The following is a 25,235-nucleotide window of genomic DNA, read 5'->3' as shown; positions in this document are numbered from 1 at the left end:
AATGCTGCGCTGTGTGAACGCAAAAGGAAGATTGCCGGAAAGAGCACGTGCACGTCTAGAACGTGCTGACGTGAGACGTCCGCTTTAGCCAATCAGACGCATTCACATCCGCGCGGTTTATGAGAATTAAAGCCGTAGAATATTTTTCCAGACACATTTAGCTGCCAGAAATTAGTCAGATAACATTTATACAGTATATTCATCTTAATGCCAACCGTGTAATTAATTATCCATAAGATGCTTATGATAAGCCGTTTTTTGTTTACCTTCAATGTTTGCGTGTGCCCAAGAAATAGCCCGTGAGCGCCAGCACACACACATATCATGTACATCTCGACAGGCGAAAGTGTTTCTCTATATGTTTTCATCAAAGTTGTTCACAATACTGATGAATCCACAGAGTTTGTGATGTAGTCAAATATTTGCAAACACAAGTGCAGCCGTTTAGAAGTCATTTCTGGTTAATGATGTCAGAATTTACCGGTATTTTGGAATGGATGTGTAAATGCTCTTTTCCGGAAAAATTCCGTAACGTCCTCGCCTGTGTGAACAGCACTTTAGCGGTAAAGTCGTTCCGGATATTTTCCATATATTTACCGGTATCACTGTGTGAAAGGGGCTAATGTCTCATCAGGGATTAGATGTTTTGGATATTTGTTATAGTCTGAAGGAAGCCTCAAATGATTGAGAATAGTAGATGGTAGATTTTTTCATTAAGATCTATTGTACCTTGCTCTTTATTTTAGCAGTTTCCTTTGGAGGGTAATTTTCACTTTCATTATTTTCTTCCATCACTGCTGCCTGAAATTCTTCAGCGTTTTCAGTGCTCCGGACCTTTCAGAAGAGTTCAGTGTGAACTTGAAAGAGGTGCCATTTTGCTATGTATTTATGGGCACGTGATTTCTGGGTTTTTTCACAGGGACAGTGCCATGAACTCTTCTTGGTGTCATATACCATGTCTCCACCCAGTCTACTATAATATGATATATTAGGCTTGTAGACCGATATGAATCTTTTTAATCTTGGATTCAACTGACAATGGTGCATTTTCTTCTTGGGCTAGTGTTTGACGATCTACACAGTTTTATTTTGTCCTGCCCAAACCACTTGCTTTTAGCCAATTCCTTTAAACTTTCTTCTGTGAGTGAAGGTAAGGTTAAAATGATTTGCGTATGAAACTGACCGCTGGGGAACACATTGGTATGACAGCATTCCACTTCTCCAAGCCAACTTCATATTAGTCTGGCACTCATTTAATTCACATGAAACATGGTTCTCCACTTATTTTAATTTGCACATGGAGCGGAATACAAGCTCCATGAAAACTTTTGTGGGCCATACAGACTCCATTCTGAGGGTCTATGCTCTCACTGTCAAGATGAGATTAATATTTGGCGAGTACCTGATTATGTGCTTTCAGATCAAGGACCTCAGTTTGCGTCTGAAACTTTCTCTGGAACCTGTAAACTATGAAATTTAACACAGTAATCACTACGGCCTACCATCCCCAAACAAATATCACAAAAAGAGTAAATCGTACTCTGAAGACCATGGTAGCTTCTTATGTCGACTTAAATCATCACCCGTGAATTTCGTTTCGCTCTAAACTGATTGGGAATCTACAGCTGTAACACCTGCTGAGTTAAATCTCAACAGACTACACAGAGGTCCACTGGACATGGCATAGCAGCCCCGGGACATGAAATCTCAACTTCAAGATTTAAAGGATTTTCTGAAAACAAATATTTACAAATCTCGCCTTCGACCGAAGAGGAATTATGATCTCCTTAGAAGAGATCTTTCCTTCAAAGCTAAAAAGTTTTCTGCCAAACTCCTTTCAGATAGCAAGAACTCTTTTGTAATTATCCATCAAATGGGTCCTTTGAACGTGTGTGATCTGTGTGGGGTGAAAACAGGAGGTCAAGCTAAGCAGCTCCTAGTTAGTGTAGGGGACAGTATCTTCGCCTGTCATTCGGATGACCGAGGTTCGATTCCCAAATGGGGGAGTCCCTTTTTAGTCATCTAATTTTTGGCTTTTGCCTTTCACAAGGGTGGCAACCACCTATGCGATATATACAGCAGCCGAAAGAAATGCTTTAGTCTGAAATCAAACCCAGGTCAACTGCTTGGAAGGCAGCTATGCTCATCCCTATGGTCAACACTCCTCTTGCTGTCAGCCAAGATCTTTAGTGCCAGTGCTGTGGACAATGCTGTTAGGACTGGATTACATTGCTGATCCATGTGGGGTGAGAACCTGTGCTCTAGGCATGCAGCTCCTCGTTAGTGTAGTGGACAGTCTTTCCGCCTGTCACACGGTAGAATGGAGTTCGATTCTCCGATAGGGAGTCCCTTCTTTGTCTTTTACTTTTTGGCTGTTGCCTTTCACAAGGGTGGCACCTGCCTATGCGATATATACAGCAGCCAAAGGAAATGCATTTTCCAGGAATGAAATCTGGTTCAACTGCTTGGAAGGCAGCTATGCTCAACACTATACCACCAACACTTGCAAGCTGCTCTTGCCAGAAGAGCTTAAAAAGAATGCTTTTAACCAGGGCCTCCTTTGTCTGGGTTCGGCACTGAAAAACATGTCCAGCATATGGATTCCAACTGTCACAAAATGCACTGATCTACCCACATGTCATGGGACATTTTCACAAGAGTGGCACCCAGCCATGTAATATTACGGCAGCCAAAGGTAATGCATTGGCCGGGTATCAAACCCAGGTCAATTGCTTGGAAGGCAGCTATGCTCAACACTATACCACCAACGCTTGCAGCCATCCTCTGACAGAAGTGCTGAAAAAGAGGGCAGCCAAGATCTTTAGGGCCAGCGATGGGGACTATGCTGTTAGGACTGGATTACATTGCTGCTCTGTGTGGGGTGAGAACGAATGCTCTAACTGTACAGCTCCTTGATAGTAAAGTGGACAGTAACTCTGCCTGGCATGCGGAAGACTGGGGTTCGATTCCCTGACGAGGACTCCCTTGGTCGTCTTTTAATTTTTGGCTGTTTTTACTTTTGACTGACATGAATGTATCATGTGTGTACATGTATAGTGTGTCATGTATGTAAATGTAAATAATGTATGTATATGTATAAAGTGTACATATGTATGGAGTGTATCAGGTGTGGTTATATATGTAAGAAGTGTATCATGAGTGCATGTGTGTGGAGTGTATCAGGTGTGAGTACATCAATTCTCAGTGGCTCAGTGGATATGTCAAGCACCTTTCACGCCACAGACCCGGGTTCTATCCCAGACACTGACATGAATGTATTGTGTGTATATGTACAGTGTGTCATGTATGTAAATATTATATCATGAGTGTATATGTACAGAATGTGTATCATGAGTGTATGTGTATAATGTGTCATGTATATGTATGAAATGTGTCATGTATAGGCAGTATCATGTATGAAAATAATATATCATGAATGTTTGTATGTATAGAGTGTATCATGTGTGTACATTTATAGTGTGTCATGTATGTAAATAATATATCATGAATGTTTATATATAGTGTGTGTATGTATGGAGTGTATCAGGCGTGGTTATTTATGTGTGGAGTGTATCAGGGGTCCGTTCTTCGTACCTCGCTTAAATGATCTAAGATTATTAGATTATTAGATATAAGATTATCCTGGATCTTTTAATCTTGATAACTGATCTCTCGCTAATTTGGTTCTTCAAACAAGTTCGCGAATCAGATTAGAATGTCTGGATGAACTGATCTGAGATCGCTGCGTGTGTTGTGAAGGAGATCTATCGATCCTCGAAATCATGATCAGCAATGCAACGATTGGCTGACGGCACAGCAGCGTAATGACATCATCTGATTAATATTCAATTATCCATGTGAGCAAAATTACATCAAATTAGCAGTAAACGGCTTGTTAAATATGACACGCAGTAACTTCACATTTGTTGTGAGCTGCAGGCTTTACACTTTCATGTGTCAAGAGTATTCATCATGAATTTCAATGCAAATCAATGTATTTAGTTCTACATTTAGAAAAGATTTTCTTTATTATAGTAATCGTTTTTTAATCAGTGTAAAGAATAACTGGTTGTTTCCAAAAGCATTTTGATATTGGTAAAGGCGTCTGCAACTTTTGTGAAGCATCAAATCACTGCATATTAAAGGTCAAAACATGTTTATGACTGCATAAATGTATTATTGCTTTTAAAAAAAAAGTCACATATTGTGCATTTCTATTATACACAATTTGTACTAAAGCGATCTAAAAAGTTCATATCAATAAGTTTTCTCTTTGCACCACCAGGTGGCAGTCTTTGTATTTTCATTTCGAGGGTGCAGATTGCATACGTTTTATTAATATGTATAACTTTATTTATTTTATTAATGACTATAACTTTATATATATAGTTAAAAACTACTATTTTCCCAAGTGTATATAACTTTTACTGTAAGAAAATATCAGAACTCGGTACATACTTTCTGTATTATCTTTGCTTGAACTTAGCCGATCTAATCCTGTTTATATGATTTGAACCTGCTCCCGATCAGGTTTGACCTAGCAGATCTGTTGCCATGACAACAACTCTCGGATCAGCTTTGAAGAACGAAACGATCCTGGATCGTGTCAAATCTTCAATATCCAAATCCAGCTAACTGAGTAATCCACGTACGAAGAACGGACCCCAGGTGTGTAAGACTTCATCAGTTCTCAGTGGTTTAGTGGATATGTCATTCACTTGTGTCATGTATGTAAATAATGAATCTATATGCGTGAAGTGTGTCATGCATGTAAATATTATATCATGAATGTATATGTATAGAATGTGTATCATGAGTGTATATGTATAGAGTATATTGTGAGTATAATGTGTCATTTATATAAAAATCATGAATATATATGTATGTAAATGTAAATAATGTGCCGTGTGTATATGTATAGGCAGTATCATGTATGTAAATAGTATATCATGAGTGTGTATATGTATAGCGTATCATAAAGTGTCAGGTGTGTATATATACAGAGTTTGTCAGATAGAGTTCCAATTCTCTATGGCTCAGTGGATATGTCACTCACCTCTCATCCCACAGACCCGGGTTCTATCCTGGACTCTGACATAAATGTATACCATGTATATGTATAGTGTGTCATGTATGTAAATGTAAATAGTGTTTCATGAGTGTATACGTATGATGTGCATATGTATAGAGTGTGTATCATGAGTGTATATGTATAGAGTATATCATGTGTGTATAATCTGTCATGTAAATAAATATCATCAATATGTATGTAAGAAGTGTGTCATGTATGTAAATAATGTGTGATGTGTGCATATTTATAGGCAGTATCATGAATGTAAATAATATATCATGAGTGTGTATATGAATAGATTGTATCATGTTTGTACATCTATAGTGTGACATGTATGTAAATAATATATCATGTATGTTTATATATAAAGTGTGTCAAATGTACAAGAGTGTCTATATGTATAGAGTGTACATACTGTGTCAGCTGTGTATATATACAGAGTTTGTCAGGTATAGTTCTAATTCTCCGTGGCTCAGTGGATATGTCACTCACTTCTCACCCCACAGACCCGGGTTCTATCCTAGTCTCTGACATGAATGAATTGTGTGTATATGTATAGTGTGTCATGTATGTAAAAGTAAATAATATATCATGAATGTGTGTGTATGAAGTGTGTCATGTATGTAAATAATATATCAAGAATGTATATGTATGGAGTGAATATGCATATTGTGTGTGTGTTTGTATATAATGTGTCATGTATGTGAATAATATATCATGAATGTGAATGTATGAAGTGTATTAAATATATGGATTGTATATATACACAGAGTTTATCAGGTATGAGTTCATCAATTCTCAGTGTCATGTATGTAAATAATGTATCGTGTGTAAATGTATAGCGTGTCATCAGAGCTGCGACCATAGAGGTGACCTAGGTGCCAGAATAGAGAGGGCGGCATCCCTGACACTACCCTCACCTCTCGCGCCCTCAGTTACGTCCGCGACACTCCTACCTTCCCCTTAGTTATATCCGCGGCAGAATAGAGAGGGCGGCGTCCGCGACACTACTCTCGCACCCTCAGTTATATCCGTGGCGTCCGCGACACTACCCTCACCTCTCGCGCCCTCAGTTATATCCGCGGCATCTGCGACACTACCTTCACCACCTGTGCCCTTAGTTATATCCACGTCTTGGGTGGCAGAGTAGAGAGGGCGGTGTCCGTGACACTTCCCTCATCACCCGCGCCCTCAGTCATATCCGCGGCGTCCGCGACACTACCCTTACCACCTGTGCCCTTAGTTATATCCGCGTCTTGGGCGGCAGAGTAGAGAGGGCGGCGTCCGCGACACTACACTCACCTCTCGCGCCCTCAGTTATATCCGCGGCGTCCGCGACACTACCCTTACCACCTGTGCCCTTAGTTCTATCCGCGTCTTGGGTGGCAGAGTAGAGAGGGCGGTGTCCGTGACACTACACTCACCTCTCGCGCCCTTAGTTATATCCGCGCCTTGGGTGGCAAAGTAGAGAGGGCGGTGTCCGTGACACTTCCCTCATCACCCGCGCCCTCAGTTATATCCTCGGCATCCGCGACACTACCCTCACCACCTGTGCCCTTAGTTATATCCGCGGCGTCCGCGACACTCCCCTCACCACCTGTGCCCTTAGTTACATCCGCGTCTTGGGTGGCAGAGTAGAGAGGGCGGCGTCCGTGACACTTTCCTCATCACCCGCGCCCTCAGTTATAGACGCGTCACAGACCCGGGTTCTATCCCAAACTCTAACATGAATGTATCATGTGTGTATATGTGTATATATGTATAGTATGTATGGAGTGTATATATACAAAGTTTATCAGCTAGAAGTTCATCAGTTCTCAGTGGCTCAGTGGATATGTCACTCACCTTTCACGCCACAGACCCGGGTTCTATCCCAGACTCTGACATGAATGTATTGTGTGTATATGTATAGTGTGTCATGTATGTAAATGTAAATAATATATGATGAATGTATATGTATAGAGACTGTATATGTATAGAGTATATCATGTGTGTATAATCTGTCATGTAAATAAATATCATGAATATATATGTAAGAAGTGTTTCATGTATGTAAATAATGTGTCATATGTGTATATTTATAGGCAGTATCATGAATGTAAATAATATATCACGAGTGTGTATATGTATAGAGTGTATCATGTTTGTACATCTATAGTGTGACATGTATGTAAATAATATATCATGTATGTTTATACATAAAGTGTGTCAATGTACAAGAGTGTGTATAGGCAGTATCTTGTATGTAAATATCATGAGTACGTATATGTATGGAGTGTATCAGGTGTGTAAATGTATCATGTATGTATAGAGTGTATCAGGTGTGTGTATATACAGAGTTTATCAGGTATGAGTTCATCAGTGGCTCAGTGGATATGTCATTTGCCTCTCACACCACAGACCCAGGTTCTACTCCAGACTCTGACATGAATGTATTGTGTGTGTGTATATGTATAGTGTGTCGTGTATATAAATGTTAATAATATATCATGAGTGTATATATATAAATTGTGTCATGAATGTTTATCTAAATAACATAGAAATGTATTTGTATGAAGTGTCATGTATGTAAATAATGTATATTGTGTCATGGATGTAAATGTAATTAATATAACATGTGTAGAGTGTGTGTATATATGTAGCGTGTATCATGAGTGCATTTGTATAGTTTATAATGTGTTATATATGTAAATAGTATATCATAAATACATTGTATCAAATGTATGGTGTGTATATATACGAGGTATGAGTTCATCAATTTTCTGTGGCTCTAACCTCTCACGCCACAGACCCGGGTTCTATCTCTATGGCGGCAGAGTACAGAGGGTGGCGTCCGCGACAGCTCCCTCGCCTCCATCCACCCCCCTTCACTTTAGGGTTGTGGGCGGCATGACCCTCATAATATATTATGTATCAAATGTATGGAGTGTGTGTATATGTATAGAGTGTATCATGAGTGCATATGTATAGTGTGTATCGTTTATAATGTGTCATGAATGTAAATAATATATCATGAATGAATTGTATCAGTGGATATGTCAGTCACCTCTCACGCCACAGACCTGGGTTCTATCCCACACTCTGTCATAAATGTGTATATGTCTATGTGTGTAAATAATATATCATGAATGCATATGAAGTGTGTATGTATAGAGTGTATTGTATATAATGTGTCATGTATGTAAATAAATATCATGAATATATATGTATGAAGAGTGTCATAAATGTAAATAATTTATTATGTGTCTATGTGTATAGTGCGTCATGTATTTAAATAATGTATCATGAATGTATGTATATATATATATATATATATATATATATATATATATATATATATATATATATATATATAAAATTGTGTCATGTATCATTTGCAAACCTGTCAACTGGGATGTGAAAATAAAGCATATGGCCACCATAATAAGGAAACAGAAGAGTCACGTTTTAGAGCAAGGGGTGACCCCTGGTGGTTCGGCGGTATGGGTTGCGTATAGGGAGGCTCAGCTGTTCAGAGAAAGATTAAAAATATGGGATAATAGCAGGATAGAACAGTAAAATACAGGAGAATCCTGGGAAAAAACGGGAGGGTTAACAGGTATGATCATGTGTATCAGGTTTGGTTATATATTTATGGAGTGTACCATGAGTGCCTATGTGTGGAGTGTATTAGGTGTGTATATATACACAGTTTATCAAGTATTAGTTCTCCAATTCTCCGTGGCTCAGTGGATCTGTCACTCACCTCTCACGCCACAGACCCGGGTTCTATACCAGACTCTGACATAAATGTATCACATGTGTATATGAATAGTGTGTCGTAAATGTAAATAACATGTAATTTATGTATATGTATGAAGTGTGTCATGTATGTAAATGTAAACAATGTGTCATGTATGTATAGGCAGTAGCATGTATGTGAATAATATATCATGAGTGTGTATTTGTATTAGGGATGGGAAGATTAATCGATACGTGGTCATGCGAGTGCATCAGTAGAGCAGCAGAGGATAAACGAAATTTTGGAAGCAAATTGAGATGAATCGGTTTTTGCGAGATTCATCGGTTTTTCCAAGATACAGCTTATATTTTTAACATAGAATGTATTTTTTTTATTTTTTAGCAAGTTTTGTCAACCTGTTTTTGGCGCATAATTTAATCGACCTACATAAAGTATCCCAATTGTTGCAAAATGCACTCATCTACCCACTTGTCATGGGACATCTTCACAAGAGTGGCACCCGGCCATGTAATATTACGGCAGCCAAAGATAATGCAATGACCAGGAATCGAACCCGGGTTCACTGTTTGGAAGGCAGATATGCTCACCACTATACCACCAACTGTTGTAGCTGTATTCTGACAGAAGTGCTAAAAAAGAGGGCAACACTCCTCCTGCATGTCAGCCAAGATCTTTCGGGCCAGCGATGGTCACACACATGTATGTGTGAAGTGTATAAGGTGTGTATATATACAGAGTTTATCAGACATGAGTTCATCAATTCTCAGTGGCTTAGTGGATCTGTCACTCACCTCTCATGCCTCAGACCCGGGTTCTATCCCAGACTCTGACATGAATGTATTGTGTGTTCATATGTATAGTCTGTCATGTATGTAAATAATATATGAAGTTTGTTATTTTATGAAAATAATATATCATGAATGTATATGTATCATATGTGCAAGTGTATGGTGTGTGTATATGTATAGGGTATATATTGTGTGTGTGTGTGTGTGTGTGTGTGTATGTGTCATGTATGTAAATAAATATCATGAATATATATGTATGGAGTGTGTCATAAATGTAAATAATGTATCATGTGTGTACATGTATGGAGTGTGTGTATATGTATAGAGTGTATCATGTGTGTGTGTGTGTGTGTGTGTATAATGTGTCATGTGTGTAAGTCATATATGTATATGTATGAAGTGTGTCATGTATGTACATAATGTATCATGTGTGTATATGTATAGTGTGTCATGTATGTATATAATATATCATGAATGTATATGAATTAATTGTATCAAATGTATGATATGTCACTCACCTTTCATGCCACAGACCCGGGTTCTATCCCAGACTCTGACATGAATGTATCGTGTGTTCATATGTATAGTGTGTCATGTATGTAAATGTAAATAATATATGATGAATGCATATGTATGATGTGTATATGTATAGAATGTGTATCATGAGTGTGTATGTATAGAGTATATCATGTGTGTATAATCTGTCATGTAAATAAATATCATGAATATATATGTAAGAAGTGTTTCATGTATGTAAATAATGTGTCATATGTGTATATTTATAGGCAGTATCATGAATGTAAATAATATATCATGAGTGTGTATATGTATAGAGTGTATCATGTTTGTACATCTATAGTGTGACATGTATGTAAATAATATATCATGTATGTTTATATATAAAGTGTGTCAAATGTACAAGAGTGTGTATAGGCAGTATCTTGTATGTAAATATCATGAGTACGTATATGTATGGAGTGTGTAAATGTATCATGTATGTATAGAGTGTATCAGGTGTGTGTATATACAGAGTTTATCAGGTATGAGTTCATCAGTTCTCAGTGGCTCAGTGGATATGTCATTCGCCTCTCCTGCCACAGACCCAGATTCTACTCCAGACTCTGACGTAAATGTATTGTGTGTGTATATGTATAGTGTGTCATGTATATAAATGTAAATAATATATCATGAGTGTATATGTATAAATTGTGTCATGAATGTTTATCTAAAAAACATAGAAATGTATTTGTATGAAGTGTCATGTATGTAAATAATGTATATTGTGTCATGGATGTAAATGTAATTAATATAACATGTGTAGAGTGTGTGTATATATGTAGCGTGTATCATGAGTGCATTTGTATAGTTTATAATGTGTTATATATGTAAATAGTATATCATAAATACATTGTATCAAATGTATGGTGTGTATATATACGAGGTATGAGTTCATCAATTTTCTGTGGCTCTAACCTCTCACGCCACAGACCCGGGTTCTATCTCTATGGCGGCAGAGTACAGAGGGTGGCGTCCGCGACAGCTCCCTCGCCTCCATCCACCCCCCTTCACTTTAGGGTTGTGGGCGGCATGACCCTCATAATATATTATGTATCAAATGTATGGAGTGTGTGTATATGTATAGAGTGTATCATGAGTGCATATGTATAGTGTGTATCGTTTATAATGTGTCATGAATGTAAATAATATATCATGAATGAATTGTATCAGTGGATATGTCAGTCACCTCTCACGCCACAGACCTGGGTTCTATCCCACACTCTGTCATAAATGTGTATATGTCTATGTGTGTAAATAATATATCATGAATGCATATGAAGTGTGTATGTATAGAGTGTATTGTATATAATGTGTCATGTATGTAAATAAATATCATGAATATATATGTATGAAGAGTGTCATAAATGTAAATAATTTATTATGTGTCTATATGTATAGTGTGTCATGTATTTAAATAATGTATCATGAATGTATATATATATATATATATATATATATATATATATATATATATATATATATATATATATATATATATATATATATATATATTGTGTCATGTATCATTTGCAAACCTGTCAACATTGGCATGTGAAAATAAAGCATATGGCCACCATAATAAGGAAACAGAAGAGTCACGTTTTAGAGCAAGGGGTGACCCCTGGTGGTTCGGCGGTATGGGTTGCGTATAGGGAGGCTCAGCTGTTCAGAGAAATATTGAAAATATGGGATAATAGCAGGATAGAACAGTAAAATACAGGAGAATCCTGGGAAAAAACGGGAGGGTTGACAGGTATGATCATGTGTATCAGGTTTGGTTATATATTTATGGAGTGTACCATGAGTGTCATGTGTGGAGTGTATTAGGTGTGTATATATTTATCAATTCTCAGTGGCTCAGTGGATCTGTCACTCACCTCTCACGCCACAGACCCAGGTTCTATCCCAGACTCTGACATAGATGTATCACGTGTGTATATGTATAGTGTGTCATGTATGTAAATGTAAATAATGTGTCACGTGTGTACTGTATATGTATAGGCAGTATCATGTATGTAAATAATGTATCATGAGTGTGTATAGAGTGTGTCATGTTTGTACATCTATAGTGTGTCATATATATATATATATATATATATATATATATATATATATATATATATATATATATATATATAAATAAAGTATGTCAAATGTATAGTGTGTCATGTATGTATAGAGTGTACATATATATGGAGTGTATCAGGTGTGGTTATATATGTATGGAGTGTACCATGAGTGGAGTGTTTCAGGTGTGTGTATATATATATACAGAGTTTATAATGCCACAGACCCGGGTTCTATCACAGTCTCTGACATGAATGTATCACTAAAAAAGATATCTAGCATATGGATCCCAATTGTTGCACAATGCACTCATCTACCCACTTATCATGGGACATCTTCACAAGAGTGGCACCCGGCCATGTAATATTACGGCAGCCAAAGATAATGCAATGACCAGGAATTCACTGTTTGGAAGGCAGATATGCTCACCACTATACCACCAACTGTTGTAGCTGTATTCTGACAGAAGTGCTAAAAAAGAGGGCAACACTCCTCCTGCATGTCAGCCAAGATCTTTCGGGCCAGCGATGGGGACAGTGCTGTTAGAACTGTCTATGTGTGAAGTGTATAAGGTGTGTATATATACAGAGTTTATCAGGTATGAGTTCATCAATTCTCAGTGGCTTAGTGGATCTGTCACTCACCTCTCATGCCTCAGACCCGGGTTCTATCCCAGACTCTGACATGAATGTATTGTGTGTTCATATGTATAGTCTGTCATGTATGTAAATAATATATGAAGTTTGTTATTTTATGAAAATAATATATCATGAATGTATATGTATCATATGTGCAAGTGTATGGTGTGTGTATATGTATAGGGTATATTGTGTGTGTGTGTGTGTGTGTGTGTGTGTGTGTGTGTGTGTGTGTGTGTGTGTGTGTGTATGTGTCATGTATGTAAATAAATATCATGAATATATATGTATGGAGTGTGTCATAAATGTAAATAATGTATCATGTGTGTACATGTATGGAGTGTGTGTATATGTATAGAGTGTATCGTGTGTGTGTGTGTGTGTGTATAATGTGTCATGTGTGTAAGTCATATATGTATATGTATGAAGTGTGTCATGTATGTACATAATGTATCATGTGTGTATATGTATAGTGTGTCATGTATGTATATAATATATCATGAATGTATATGAATTAATTGTATCAAATGTATGATATGTCACTCACCTTTCATGCCACAGACCCGGGTTCTATCCCAGACTCTGACATGAATGTATCGTGTGTTCATATGTATAGTGTGTCATCTATGTAAATGTAAATAATATATGATGAATGCATATGTATGATGTGTATATGTATAGAATGTGTATCATGAGTGTATATGTATAGAGTATATCATGTGTGTATAATCTGTCATGTAAATAAATATCATGTATGTATGTATGAAGTGTGTCATGTATGTAAATGTAAATAATGTGTGATGTGTGCATATTTATAGGCAGTATCATGAATGTAAATAATATATCATGAGTGTGTATATGTATAGAGTGTATCATGTTTGTACATCTATAGTGTGTCGTGTATGTAAATAATATATCATGAATGTTTATATATAAAGTGTGTCTATATGTATAGAGTGTACATATGTGTGTGTGTGTGTGTGTGTGTGTGTGTGTGTGTGTGTGTGTGTGTGTGTGTGTGTGTGTGTGTGTGTGTGTGTGGAGTGTATCAGGTGTGTATATATACAGAGTTTGTCGGGTAGAGTTCTAATTTTCCATGGTTCAGTGGATATGTCACTCACTTCTCACCCCACAGACCTGGGTTCTATCCCAGACTCTGACATGAATGTATTGTGTGTATATGTATAGTGTGTCATGTATGTAAAAGTAAATAATATGTCATGAATGTATGTGTATGAAGTGTGTCATGTATGGAGTGAATATGCATAGAGTGTATCGTGTGTGTAAATAATGTGTCATGTATGTAAATAATATATCATGTGTGAAAATGTATAGTGTGTCATCAGAGCTGGCATGTCCATAGAGGTGACCTAGGTGGCAGAATAGAGAGAGTGGTGTCCGCGACCCTACCCTCACCTCTTGCGCCCTCAGTTATATCCGCGGCGTCCGCGACACTACCCTCACCACCTGTGCCCTTAGTAATATCCGCGTCTTGGGTGGCAGAGTAGAGAGGGCGGCGTCCGTGACACTACCCTCATCACCTGCGCCCTCAGTTATAGACGCGTCACAGACCCGGGTTCTATCCCAAACTCTAACATGAATGTATCATGTGTGTATATGTATAGTATGTATGGAGTGTATATATACAAAGTTTATAAGTCAGGAGTTCATCAATTCTCAGTGGCTCAGTGGATATGTCACTCACCTTTCACAGGTTCTATCCCAGACTCTGACATGAATGTATTGTGTATATATGTATAGTGTGTCATGTTTACAAGGCCCTTTTTGTTTGGGTTCGGCATTAAAAACATGTCCAGCATATGGATCCCAACCAATCGCAAAATGCACTGATCTACCCATGAGTCATGGGACATCTTCACAAGAGTGGCGCCTGGCCATGTAATATTACGGCAGCCAAAAGGAATACATTGGCCTGGAATCTGCTTGGAAGCTAGCTTTGCTCACCACTATATTACCAACGCTTAAAAAAAAAACATGTCGAATATGGATCCCATCTTATTCTGATGAGGTTAGATGAAGCGTTTGAAGGTACAGCATCACTAAAAATGTTCTACACCACCCATCCTGCTTAGAGCTGTTATAGAACCAGCAACTTTTCGCATGGAAGTCGGTTGCTCTACTAAGGAGGCTAAAGACCGCGACCTCTAGCATCTGTCACTAGAGCACCTTAAGAGGTCAGACGAATGAGGTTTACCTGCACAGCAGTTACTAGCTGGCCTCCGTTACACTCAACCGTCTAAAGCTTACCTCCATCCGGGTCACAGCACCAATGCTTCTATTGCTCTATCAAGGAGGCTAAAGATCATGACCTTTAGCATCTGTTAGAGGTCAGAGGAGTGAGGTATACCTGCACAGCACTTACTTGCTGGCCTCCGTTACATAATGCACTGTTCAAGTTACAGCTGATGACCAGTCGAAGACTAATGAAGAAGCAAGGAGTATTAACGAAGAAAAAGCTGCCCAAGCCCAGTTTTCAACCCTCCTCTTGCTGACAGCCAAGGTCCTTGGCGACGGCGCTGCAGGCAATGCACCAAGCTACCCAAACATCCTCAAAGCGGAGGTGCCTGGTTATGTGCTAAAAAAGCCAAAGATGATGAGTTGGCTGGGGGTCAAACCAATATGAACACACACACACACACACACACACAATCATACACTACGGACAATTTAGCTTACCCAGTTCACCTGTTCCGCATGTCTTTGGACTAAGGGGGAAACCGGAGCACCCGGAGGAAACCCACGCGAATGCAGGGAGAACATATATATTTATAAATATAAATAATGACACAAGCACAATTGTTGTAAGGTTTATTGTGTCTTTATGCAAAATGATCATTTATGTTATGGTAATTGTCTTAATTATGCATCTACTTAAAGTATATTAATACTTTTCCATCTAGACTCAGTCATTTCACTCACACTTACAACAAATAACAATCTTTAAACATTCTTTGATTTTGTAATATTAATAACAATTTATTTGTGTAATTGATGTTATTTGTCTGTGACAAGGGATCATGAATTGAAATCTGAAATGAGATTTCCTGTATCGAAATCCCATTTTGTCTACTTTAGGTAGTATAGCAAATGACACATATAGCACACAAAGCTGTTATTCAATTTTCAAAGCAAGTATTTAGTTCTTTGAACTGAAGCTATGGTTTGTGGTTCAACAGTTATTTGTAACTGATACAGACTTATGTGCACTCTGAAGGGGGCAGTAGATCCAAATAATTCTTCAATCATGCAGGATGCATGCAGCAGAACCATGGTATCAAGACAAGAAGCATGCTTTTATTGGTGCACTGCACACTTCCTCTTACAGCAATGGCTGACTGAAACATCAGCCTTTTTTTCCTAGACTGTAATCATCAGCATCTCATGAAAAGCCATTCAGAGTACATCATTTTGGAGAGGTTGCCATAGAAACCATATAGTAGCAGAGCACAGACGAACACAGCAATTTCCTTTCACACTGTGTCCTCAAATGAAAGGGGAAAACAGCAACAATATAAGACTGAAGAATACACAAGGCGAAAATAGATGCACACACATCATTTCTTAGGATTGAGTATTTTCTGTTTTTTTTAAATAGGAATTGCAATGCAACAATGATACAGTTTCTTTAAATATTCATTTTCTTGTCGGCTTAGTCCCTTTATTAATCCAGGGTCGCCACAGCAGAATGAACCGCCAACTTATCCAGCAAGTTTTTACGCAGCAGATGCCCTTCCAGCCGCAACCCATCTCTGGGAAACATCAACACACACACTACGGACAATTTAGCCTACCCAAATCACCTGTACCACATGTCTTTGGACTGTGGGGGAAACCAGAGCACCCGGAGGATACCCACGCAAAGGCAGGGAGAACATGCAAACTCCATACAGAAACGCCAACTGAGTCGAGGTTCGACCCAGAGACCTTCTTGCTGTGAGGCGACAGCATTACCTACTGCGCCACTGCCTTGCCGTTTCTTTAAATAGTCAAAATAAATAATCTGTTAGTCCCGTCTCATGCATTTGTTCACTTTCTAGTTTTGCATAAAATAGGCAACAAAACAATCTATCAGAACATAAACTTTCAAAATATATCTTTGATATCTGATTATAAAATTTTGAGATTGCGAATTTTGAGATTTGAGTTATTAAATAAACACAACAGGAACGTATTTCTAACATATTTCTAATTATTCATTAATTCAGGGGCCGCCACAGTGGAATGAATCACCAACTATTCCGGGATAGGTTTTACGCAGCGGATGCCCTTCCAGTACTGGGAAAAACCCATACACTCACATTAACGCCAATTTTGTTAACCCAATTCATTTCAAGAGTTCACACTTAGCTGATGATTAATTATAAAGCTTTTTTGGCATGCTGTCCCGGGATTGAGCCTTGAGCTCATAAGATCCTCAAGCCCAGGGCTCCCTCCTATTGCAAGGCTGGAGGGGAGTTTGAGCTCAGGTAGATCTCGAGATCTCCCCTGCTGTAGTAACCAATGAACAGTAAGTGATTGCTCCTAGGAGATAACTACATACTAGAAGCATGTCTATGGTGCTGATTTGGATTAGTCAATTAACTTAAGTTGCATGTTTTTGGACAGTGGGAGGAAACCGGGGAACCCGGGGGAAACCAACGTGAGCCAGGGAGAAGTGCAAACTCGGCACAGAAATGTCTGCTGGTTTGGTAAAATCTGGAACCAGAGACGTTCTTGCTGTGAGGCCGCAGTGCTAAGCACTGGGCCACCGTGTCACCCATCTAGGAAAGGAGAGGTAGGGGTGGAAGGGGGGATTCTTTAAAAAGATAGCATTAGAGAAGATAGCAGTGGAATGTAACCCATGGTATTGCTAGTAGTTTAGGAGTCGTCTGATTGGTGATGGTTTCTCGAAATTAGTTTATAAATAAACTTCACTTATAGCGGATATCTTTGGACTGCAGGGAAAACCGGAGCACTCAGAGAAAACCCACACGAACACAGAGAGAACTTACAAACTCTACACAGAAATGCTAACTGGCCCGGCCAGGACTTGAACCAGCTACCTTCTTGCTGCGAGGCAACAGTGCTAACCACTGAGCCACCATGCAGCCAGTTTCCAATTATTTTAGGGTATTTAAAGTTGCAGTTAAATTTTATTTAAGAAAAATGTATTAAATGCAGAAAAATGTATGTTTTATTATTATAACGTGTCATTTTGACTGTGCTTGGAGCTTCGTCGAGTAGATTTTTATAACAAAAATGCATTCCCATTCATTACCATCTTTCTTTAAAAAAGTAACATACCCTTCACACTATTTTACAACTGAATCTACTCAAACATCTTATTGCTAATTTTATTTAATTTCTTTAGTATTGGCTTCTAGCTTTAGCCTGCTAGCATCACTAGCTAGCTAGGGTATTGGTGTCTATCCCATTACTAGGCTTGGGCCAGTATAAGTTTCTGACGGTATGATAACCTTGGATGAAAAATCATGGTATCATGGTATTGAGATTACTGCTCTAAATTATATTCTTTTTGAATGTCTGGGTCAAAAACAAAACCTTTTCCCCTTTGTACACAATCTATTTTATTTTGAGAAACATTTAAAATATTTTGGAGCAGTAAACATGTCAGGCTAAATAATTCAAGTGAATGGTTGATTTCTGCTGCCTTCATTTGTTTCAAAATCACTGATTTATTTACAATTTAAAACGGCATCTTTGGAGATATTTTCTGCTGGAGATACTGCTGTTCTAAAAAACAAAACAGAAAAAAATGTAAATAAAAATCTTACTCATACCTTAGGAACGGTAGCAGAAGATGTTGACGGTTTTAAAACCTTTTGCAAACTGCGGAATACCTTGAACACTGTTATTATCCCATGCCTACCCATTAGGGTTGGGCGATGTCGACCAATTTGGCCGGCTACAGGTGGTTGTTGAGCCAGCTCACCTGCATGGAGTACACTCATGCATCATACTGTTATGTGATGCAAAGATTTCTAATCTAGTTTTGAACTGAGAAAGTATGTCTGAGCCTCGGACATTATCAGGAAGGCTATTCCAGAGTTTAGGAGCCATAACTGAGAAGGCTAGACCTCCTTTACTCGACTTTGCTATTCTAGATACTACCAGAAGCCCTGAGTTTTGAGATCTTAAAGAGCAGTTTGGATTGTAGCAAGACAGAAGGTTGGTTAGACAAACAGAAATCAATATTGTATAATCAATACGAAACTTAACAGGCAGCCAGTGCAAGGAGAATAAAATTACGGTGATATGAACATATTTTGTAGACCTTGTAAGAACCCTGGAGGCTGCATTTTGTACTGGCTGAAGTTCATTAATAGAGGATGCTGGGCAACCAGCAAACAGAGCATTACAGTAATCCAGCATAGAAGTCATAAAAGCATGAAGTAGCTTTTCTGCATGGGAGATGGAAAGTTGTAACACGGGGAGTGACACTGACAACAGAAGTTTAGATCCACGTGCAGGTTTATTGGAGTAGTCAGGCAAGCAATGGTCAACACAGGTGCAGACATAAGACGGCAAATCCAGAATCGTAGTCAAGTAACGAGAGGTCAGAAGGCAGGCAGCAGGCAGGGAGAACCAGAATACAAGACTAGGGTAAATACACAGAGAAACAGGACGAAAGAAACGCATTGTAATGTCACTATACAGCTAATAAGACTCGGCAATGGGAGTGAGCGAGTGTGCTGCTTAAATAGTGTGTGCAATCAGTCTCTGACCATCCTCAGGTGGTGCAAGTGTAATCAGTCTAAATGAGGAAGCATGCGTGAGTGTGAACGGAGTGCATGTATGAAAATGTAGTCTAGAAATGGCAGATTTGTAGTCCATGGTTATTGTGAATGAGATCCAGCGATCTCATGAAGTACGATCGCTGGTAATCATGGCAATAGCATACTTCGTAACTATATATATATATATATATATATATATATATATATATATATATATATATATAATTTTTATTATTATTATTATTATTACTATTTTTTTCTATTCCAGTTTGTGAAACTACATAGCTGAATTCAGCATAGCAAACAAATTGCTGTTTTCAGTGAAACATTAGTTTTATTCAGATTACATTCTGATTATTCTGATTTCTGAATTGACTGTTACACAGTTACTAGATATGCGCATGTCTTTAAAGAGTTCAATACCCTGAACAAGTCAAATAGTCTGAGTGTCAGTACATGCATGTGTGTGGTCTCGTGCTACAGCTCCATTCGCCTGTTTGAATGAGGGATTACAAGAAGAGCAGCTCAAGGCACATTTATCTCTCCACACAGTCGGTGTTATTATCAGTCATAGAGCATGCGCTCCAGATTCAGCTCCAGCGTACACTTTCAATGCTGCACCGGACATATAATGAGTCCTTAGCCACATTATTACCTCCAGCCTATGCACCTCTACCCGGGGGCTTGACTCTTCCAGTCCATCGCATTGCAGTCTAAAGCCACCCACCCCCACACCCTTCTTTTGTGTGACTCTTGACATGACCGACAGAAAATAGATCCTCTCCTGGCAACAGAACTGTAGCAGAACTGTATTTGTGTTTGTGTAAATCTCGAAACTCCTTGTGCTTGAATGAATACCACTACACATTTTTATAATTAAACACATTTGAATGTTTGTGTAGCTTTGTACCTATAAGCTTTATAAATTCAGTCTGTTTTTGTGCCTTTAGATGAAGCCATTGTCCTATTTTACAAAAATGTTTGATGGTTATTAAATCAGATTTGAGTGAATGACATCATCATACATCTTTTAACTGGATGGCTTAAACTTTTATTTTTTTATGTATTGGAAAATGTATTTTTGCACATACAGTTGTGTTGGTGTGGCTTCATTAATGTTTAAACATAATGTTTGATTTAAACGGCACATAAAGCTGAGTGACACTTGCAGAATGTTAATTGTTTAATTAATGTACAATAAATTAATTTAAATAATTTACATGAAAATCCTTGCAACTGTATATCCTATGGCATGGTCCCTTGTTTGCCAGGGGTCGCCACAGGAGAATGACCCGCTAATTACTCTGACATATGTTTTATGCAGTGAATGCCCTTCCAGCTACAACCCAAGACTGAGTACACATAAACCCAAGTGCTGGAAGTATAGGAAATTGGGGCTTGCTTGAAAACCCAGAGCAGTTTGCCTCCAGACCTAGGGTTAAAAATAAACTTCTAATTATTATTGCTAACGAACAAGGCTATTAAAGCACATTTAGAAATAGAAATAATGGTGTCAGTAGATTTAAAAAAACAAAATGAACACTGACACTCTTATATGTGACATCAGTTGAGAGGTCCGGGAGAGTTCCCGGTGGGCCGGTCCGTTTTTGGCCGTGAGGGCCGGTGTTTCTAGCTGCTTGCACTCTCAGCAGTCGCACTTTTTTTCATTTATTTTTTCTCGTTTTATTCATTATTTTGCCACATCTCTGCTCTTCTAATTTATTGTTTCGCAACCCCATGAGCAAAATGCAGCCTGAGCAAAATTCCGACAGCGTAAACGTAACAGCGCCATTGTGGTCCAGTGGTCAGCACGTTGCGTTTCAATGTTATCCTTTTTTTTGATTATTTTTATAATTTTTATCGTTAAGACATATAAAACTGTAAGGTTGTTGAACATTTGAAGTTCTGAAGCAGCTGTTTTCTTGAAAAAGACGTGATAGTGTCATTAGAAACGGAAATGGAAATGACCGTATTTTAATATAGTCAGTCGTGAACTGAGGTGTGCCGGTCTAATGCTTGAAACTCCAGGGGCCTCATGTACGAAGACTTGCGTGGAAATCATACTAAAACATTGCGTACGCACAAAGCTGTAAATGTGCGTACGCAGAAAAAAAATCAGATGTATGAAACACTGCGTATGCCGAATCCCACGCATATTCTTTTGTACATCTGAATGAACGTGAAACTGAGCGCAACATGCACGAGCACAAAACCCCTCCCTGCCTCCTCCCCTGTATGAATATGCAAATGACTCTACTTTGGCAAAACCCAACGAAAAAGCAATGGCAAAAGCAAGCAAAAAGAGAAACTTTAAACAGAATGTGAATTGGAGGTGCTGCTTTCGGAGACCGGAGAGAAGCAGTGTTTTTTTCAAGTTTGTTCTCCGGAATTAACAACAAAAGAAAAAAATTGAGTGGGAGAGTTTAGCTGATGTGGTTAACACAGTTGGGTCTGAACATCGCATTGAGTGCATTAAAGAGGAAATAGTGTGATTTAAAGGTGTAAAATGTTGCATTACCTTTAACAGTCTCTATAGCGCAGCTCGTAAAACGCATGTCAACATGTTTTGACACGTTCAAGCATGAACTCAGTTCGAATTCAACCTCTTATGAACTCTTCTTTCTTTTTTCCCCAAGAAAGACAAGTAGGAATCATTAATAAGTCTGTGCATCATATTTTATTTGCACATTTATTGAATGGAAATGTTTCTGATTCACGTATGCAAATTCATCTTCAGATAGTGTCTTTATAGCACTGTGTGTGCAGTAGATCGCTCCGATTACATTGAGAAAACAGGCGACCGCTGCAAATTGTGCTTTAATGTTTGGCTGGTCAACTGTATGGTACGGAAACCTTATAAACCTGCTAGATGAACCCGTCTCATACAGCTGCCATTGCAAGGCTCAGACACTTTATAGAGAGCAATTTAACACAACTGCCTCTAGGAGTCGCCAATGGAAATAAGACAGACACGCCCAAAAAATGTGCGTACACCAGCCATAAAGCTGGCGTGGAGCTGCGCACATTCCCACGTTCAGTTCATCGTTAGTAAATCCAAACGTGAGCGATTCTGAGCGTGAAACCTGGCATACGCAAAGTTTTTGTGCGTACGCAGCGTTGATACATGAGGCCCCAGGGCTGAAAAGGAGTCCCACTCCTGCCCTATGTGACAATATCAGAATTTACCAGTGATGCATCCCCATGAGGATCCCCCAATATTTAAACTTTGTCTGTTTAAAGTGCAATTATTGCGAAAATTACAGACTTACCTCATCATCTACCATCGTCATCATTACTCAACCATGTAGACCAACGCAATCTCACAGCAATTCGTAACTTTTGGATTTAGTGGCTAATTCGTATGATCTAATTCGTACAAATTAGTACAATTTGCTCATCACGCAATGACGGTTGGGGTTAGGGGTGGGGTTAAGTGCCACGCCTCCTTTTTAAAACCCTACATTTTCGTACGACTGAATTCGTACGAATTAGCCACTAAATTAACAAAACCTAAAATACCTATGTATCCTCGTGAGATCAGGCTGGGTAGACAGAAACTTTCCTAGCCTTTGTTTGCCTAATATTCACCTGCTTAATTGATTTACTCTCCTGCCAACTAAGAGACCTGTTTTGTTAAACCTCCATCATGTCTCTGGTATCCCGTTACAATGACTTTAAACATATCAATGGTTCAGTTGTGTTTTTAAACACGTATTCTGCATTTTAAATCAATAAGTTTTGTCTTTTTTTAAATAATCACTGAAGCAAAGAATAATTTCAAACAATGCTTAGGTCTTAGAGTAAATCTTTAAAGTTTTCCAGCAGAATCTGGAAGGCCGCACATCACATGAACAAACAGGATAACAATACATTTGCATGTTATGAACAGACAATATCTATTGACTTTTAACATAATCAGCCAATTTTAGCGGTTCCTTGTATTGATGCAGATTTAATCCATTTTAATGTAATGTCATTCCTGCCTTAAAGGGGGCCTATTGTTCCTCTTTTCACAGGATGCAAGTCTTTGATGTCCCCAGTGTGTTTGTGAAGTTTCAGTTAAAAATATTTTGTATACCTCTTTGAAACTGACCATTTATTTATTTTTTTTTTGGTAACTGCTGCTTTAAATTCAAATGAAATTGTGCTCTTTTCAAAAAAGGTATAGCTACAAATGCCTAGCATAGCAACAGATTAAAAACAGGATTAACGTTCTCTCTGAAATACTGAAAATTTCAATATCACAGAAGAAGGCAGTCTATGGAAACTCAGGTGTTCAACTGTGCATGCTAAAACTTCACATTAATAATGGCTCTTAGTCACTTTCATTATCTTCAGCAGGTACAGTGTGACAGTTCTTATGGCGGACGGCTGCCTCTCACTCAGGGCTGTTTTATGCTAATAAAGGAGACTGTCACTAATGGGCGGGACTTTCCCCCTCCAAAAATGTACAAAGGAAGCATATAGCATGTCAATCAAAGTGTTTCTGCAGACTTTTTTATTAAGTGTATTTATAATAATAAAAAAAAAAATATATATATATATATATATATATATATATATATATATATATATATATATATATATATATATATATATATATATTTTTTTTTTTTTTTTTTATTAAATATACTTAATAAAAAAGTCTGCAGAAACACTTTAATATATATATATAATTATATATATATATATATATATATATATATATATATATATATATATATATATATATATATATATATATATATATATATATATAATTTTGTACCTTTCAGATGATGGCCATGTTCACATAATGTGTTTAAAGTGTTTTTTTTTTTCCATATAATGTCCCCTTTGTAAGTTAAATGGTTGCAAATTGGCAATCTTGTGCGGTCTTGATACACAGTTCACATGTAAAGAAATGTTCAGCACACTTAACATTTCTTTCAAAAAAATTCACAAAACATCTCAATAATTGCTTTATGTGCATCACACCACTATTGACTCCACTAGATTTGGCAGCCTTTGCAAAGTTTTAATAACTGCAGTCCATTACAGTTGCATTTTCACAGAAAACAATTGTTCTTCCTGATGCATCCAACTAACCCCATAATGTATGCTTAGGTTGATAATCATCTCCTTGTGCAGCAAGTGAGGAGTGCAGCCAGCTGTCTGACTTTTTAAAGAGGCTGCTGCTTACGTATAGCATGTGGTTATAACCTTACAAACATCTCCAAGCGTTGAAATAATCATCAAAGGGAAACTTCAAACCTAAAATTAGATTTACCTTCACCGGCTGTTTCGACACACAATCTCGAATGTCGTTCTTTTCTTTTTTTTTCTGAGATGCCAGCAGAGAGAATGTGCCATACTGATGCACCCCAGGCAGCAGCACACGCAGTTATTAGTGCATTGACTGAAACAATTGATAGACATTTGGCAAAACTCCAGCTTTATAATGTAAAAGAATCCCTAATTAAGTGTCATGTGACGCTGGAAGTGCCGCTGGCCTCTCTGAGGGCACAGATTCCACTCATCAGCCTAATTCAAATGCGAGGCACGCTTGTGGCAGTTTTCTGAAAAGATCCGGGGTGACAGCAACATGCACAAAGAAGGAAGGATCATTTTCTC

General features: G+C 38.1%; 1 protein-coding gene across 2 annotated transcripts in view; it reads right to left on the bottom strand.

Moving 5' to 3' along the window:
• The window catches only part of zgc:113278, an 852,580-nt gene that overhangs the window by 155,676 nt on the left and 671,669 nt on the right, over positions 1-25,235 (bottom strand). The gene's annotated exons all lie outside the window — the stretch shown is intronic.

The sequence above is a fragment of the Danio rerio genome, chromosome 23 (genome assembly GCF_049306965.1).
Source record: "Danio rerio strain Tuebingen ecotype United States chromosome 23, GRCz12tu, whole genome shotgun sequence".
In the NCBI taxonomy this organism is placed as follows: domain Eukaryota; kingdom Metazoa; phylum Chordata; class Actinopteri; order Cypriniformes; family Danionidae; genus Danio; species Danio rerio.
Note: the sequence above shows the minus strand (reverse complement) of the source record. Positions and strands in the feature narration are given on the sequence as shown.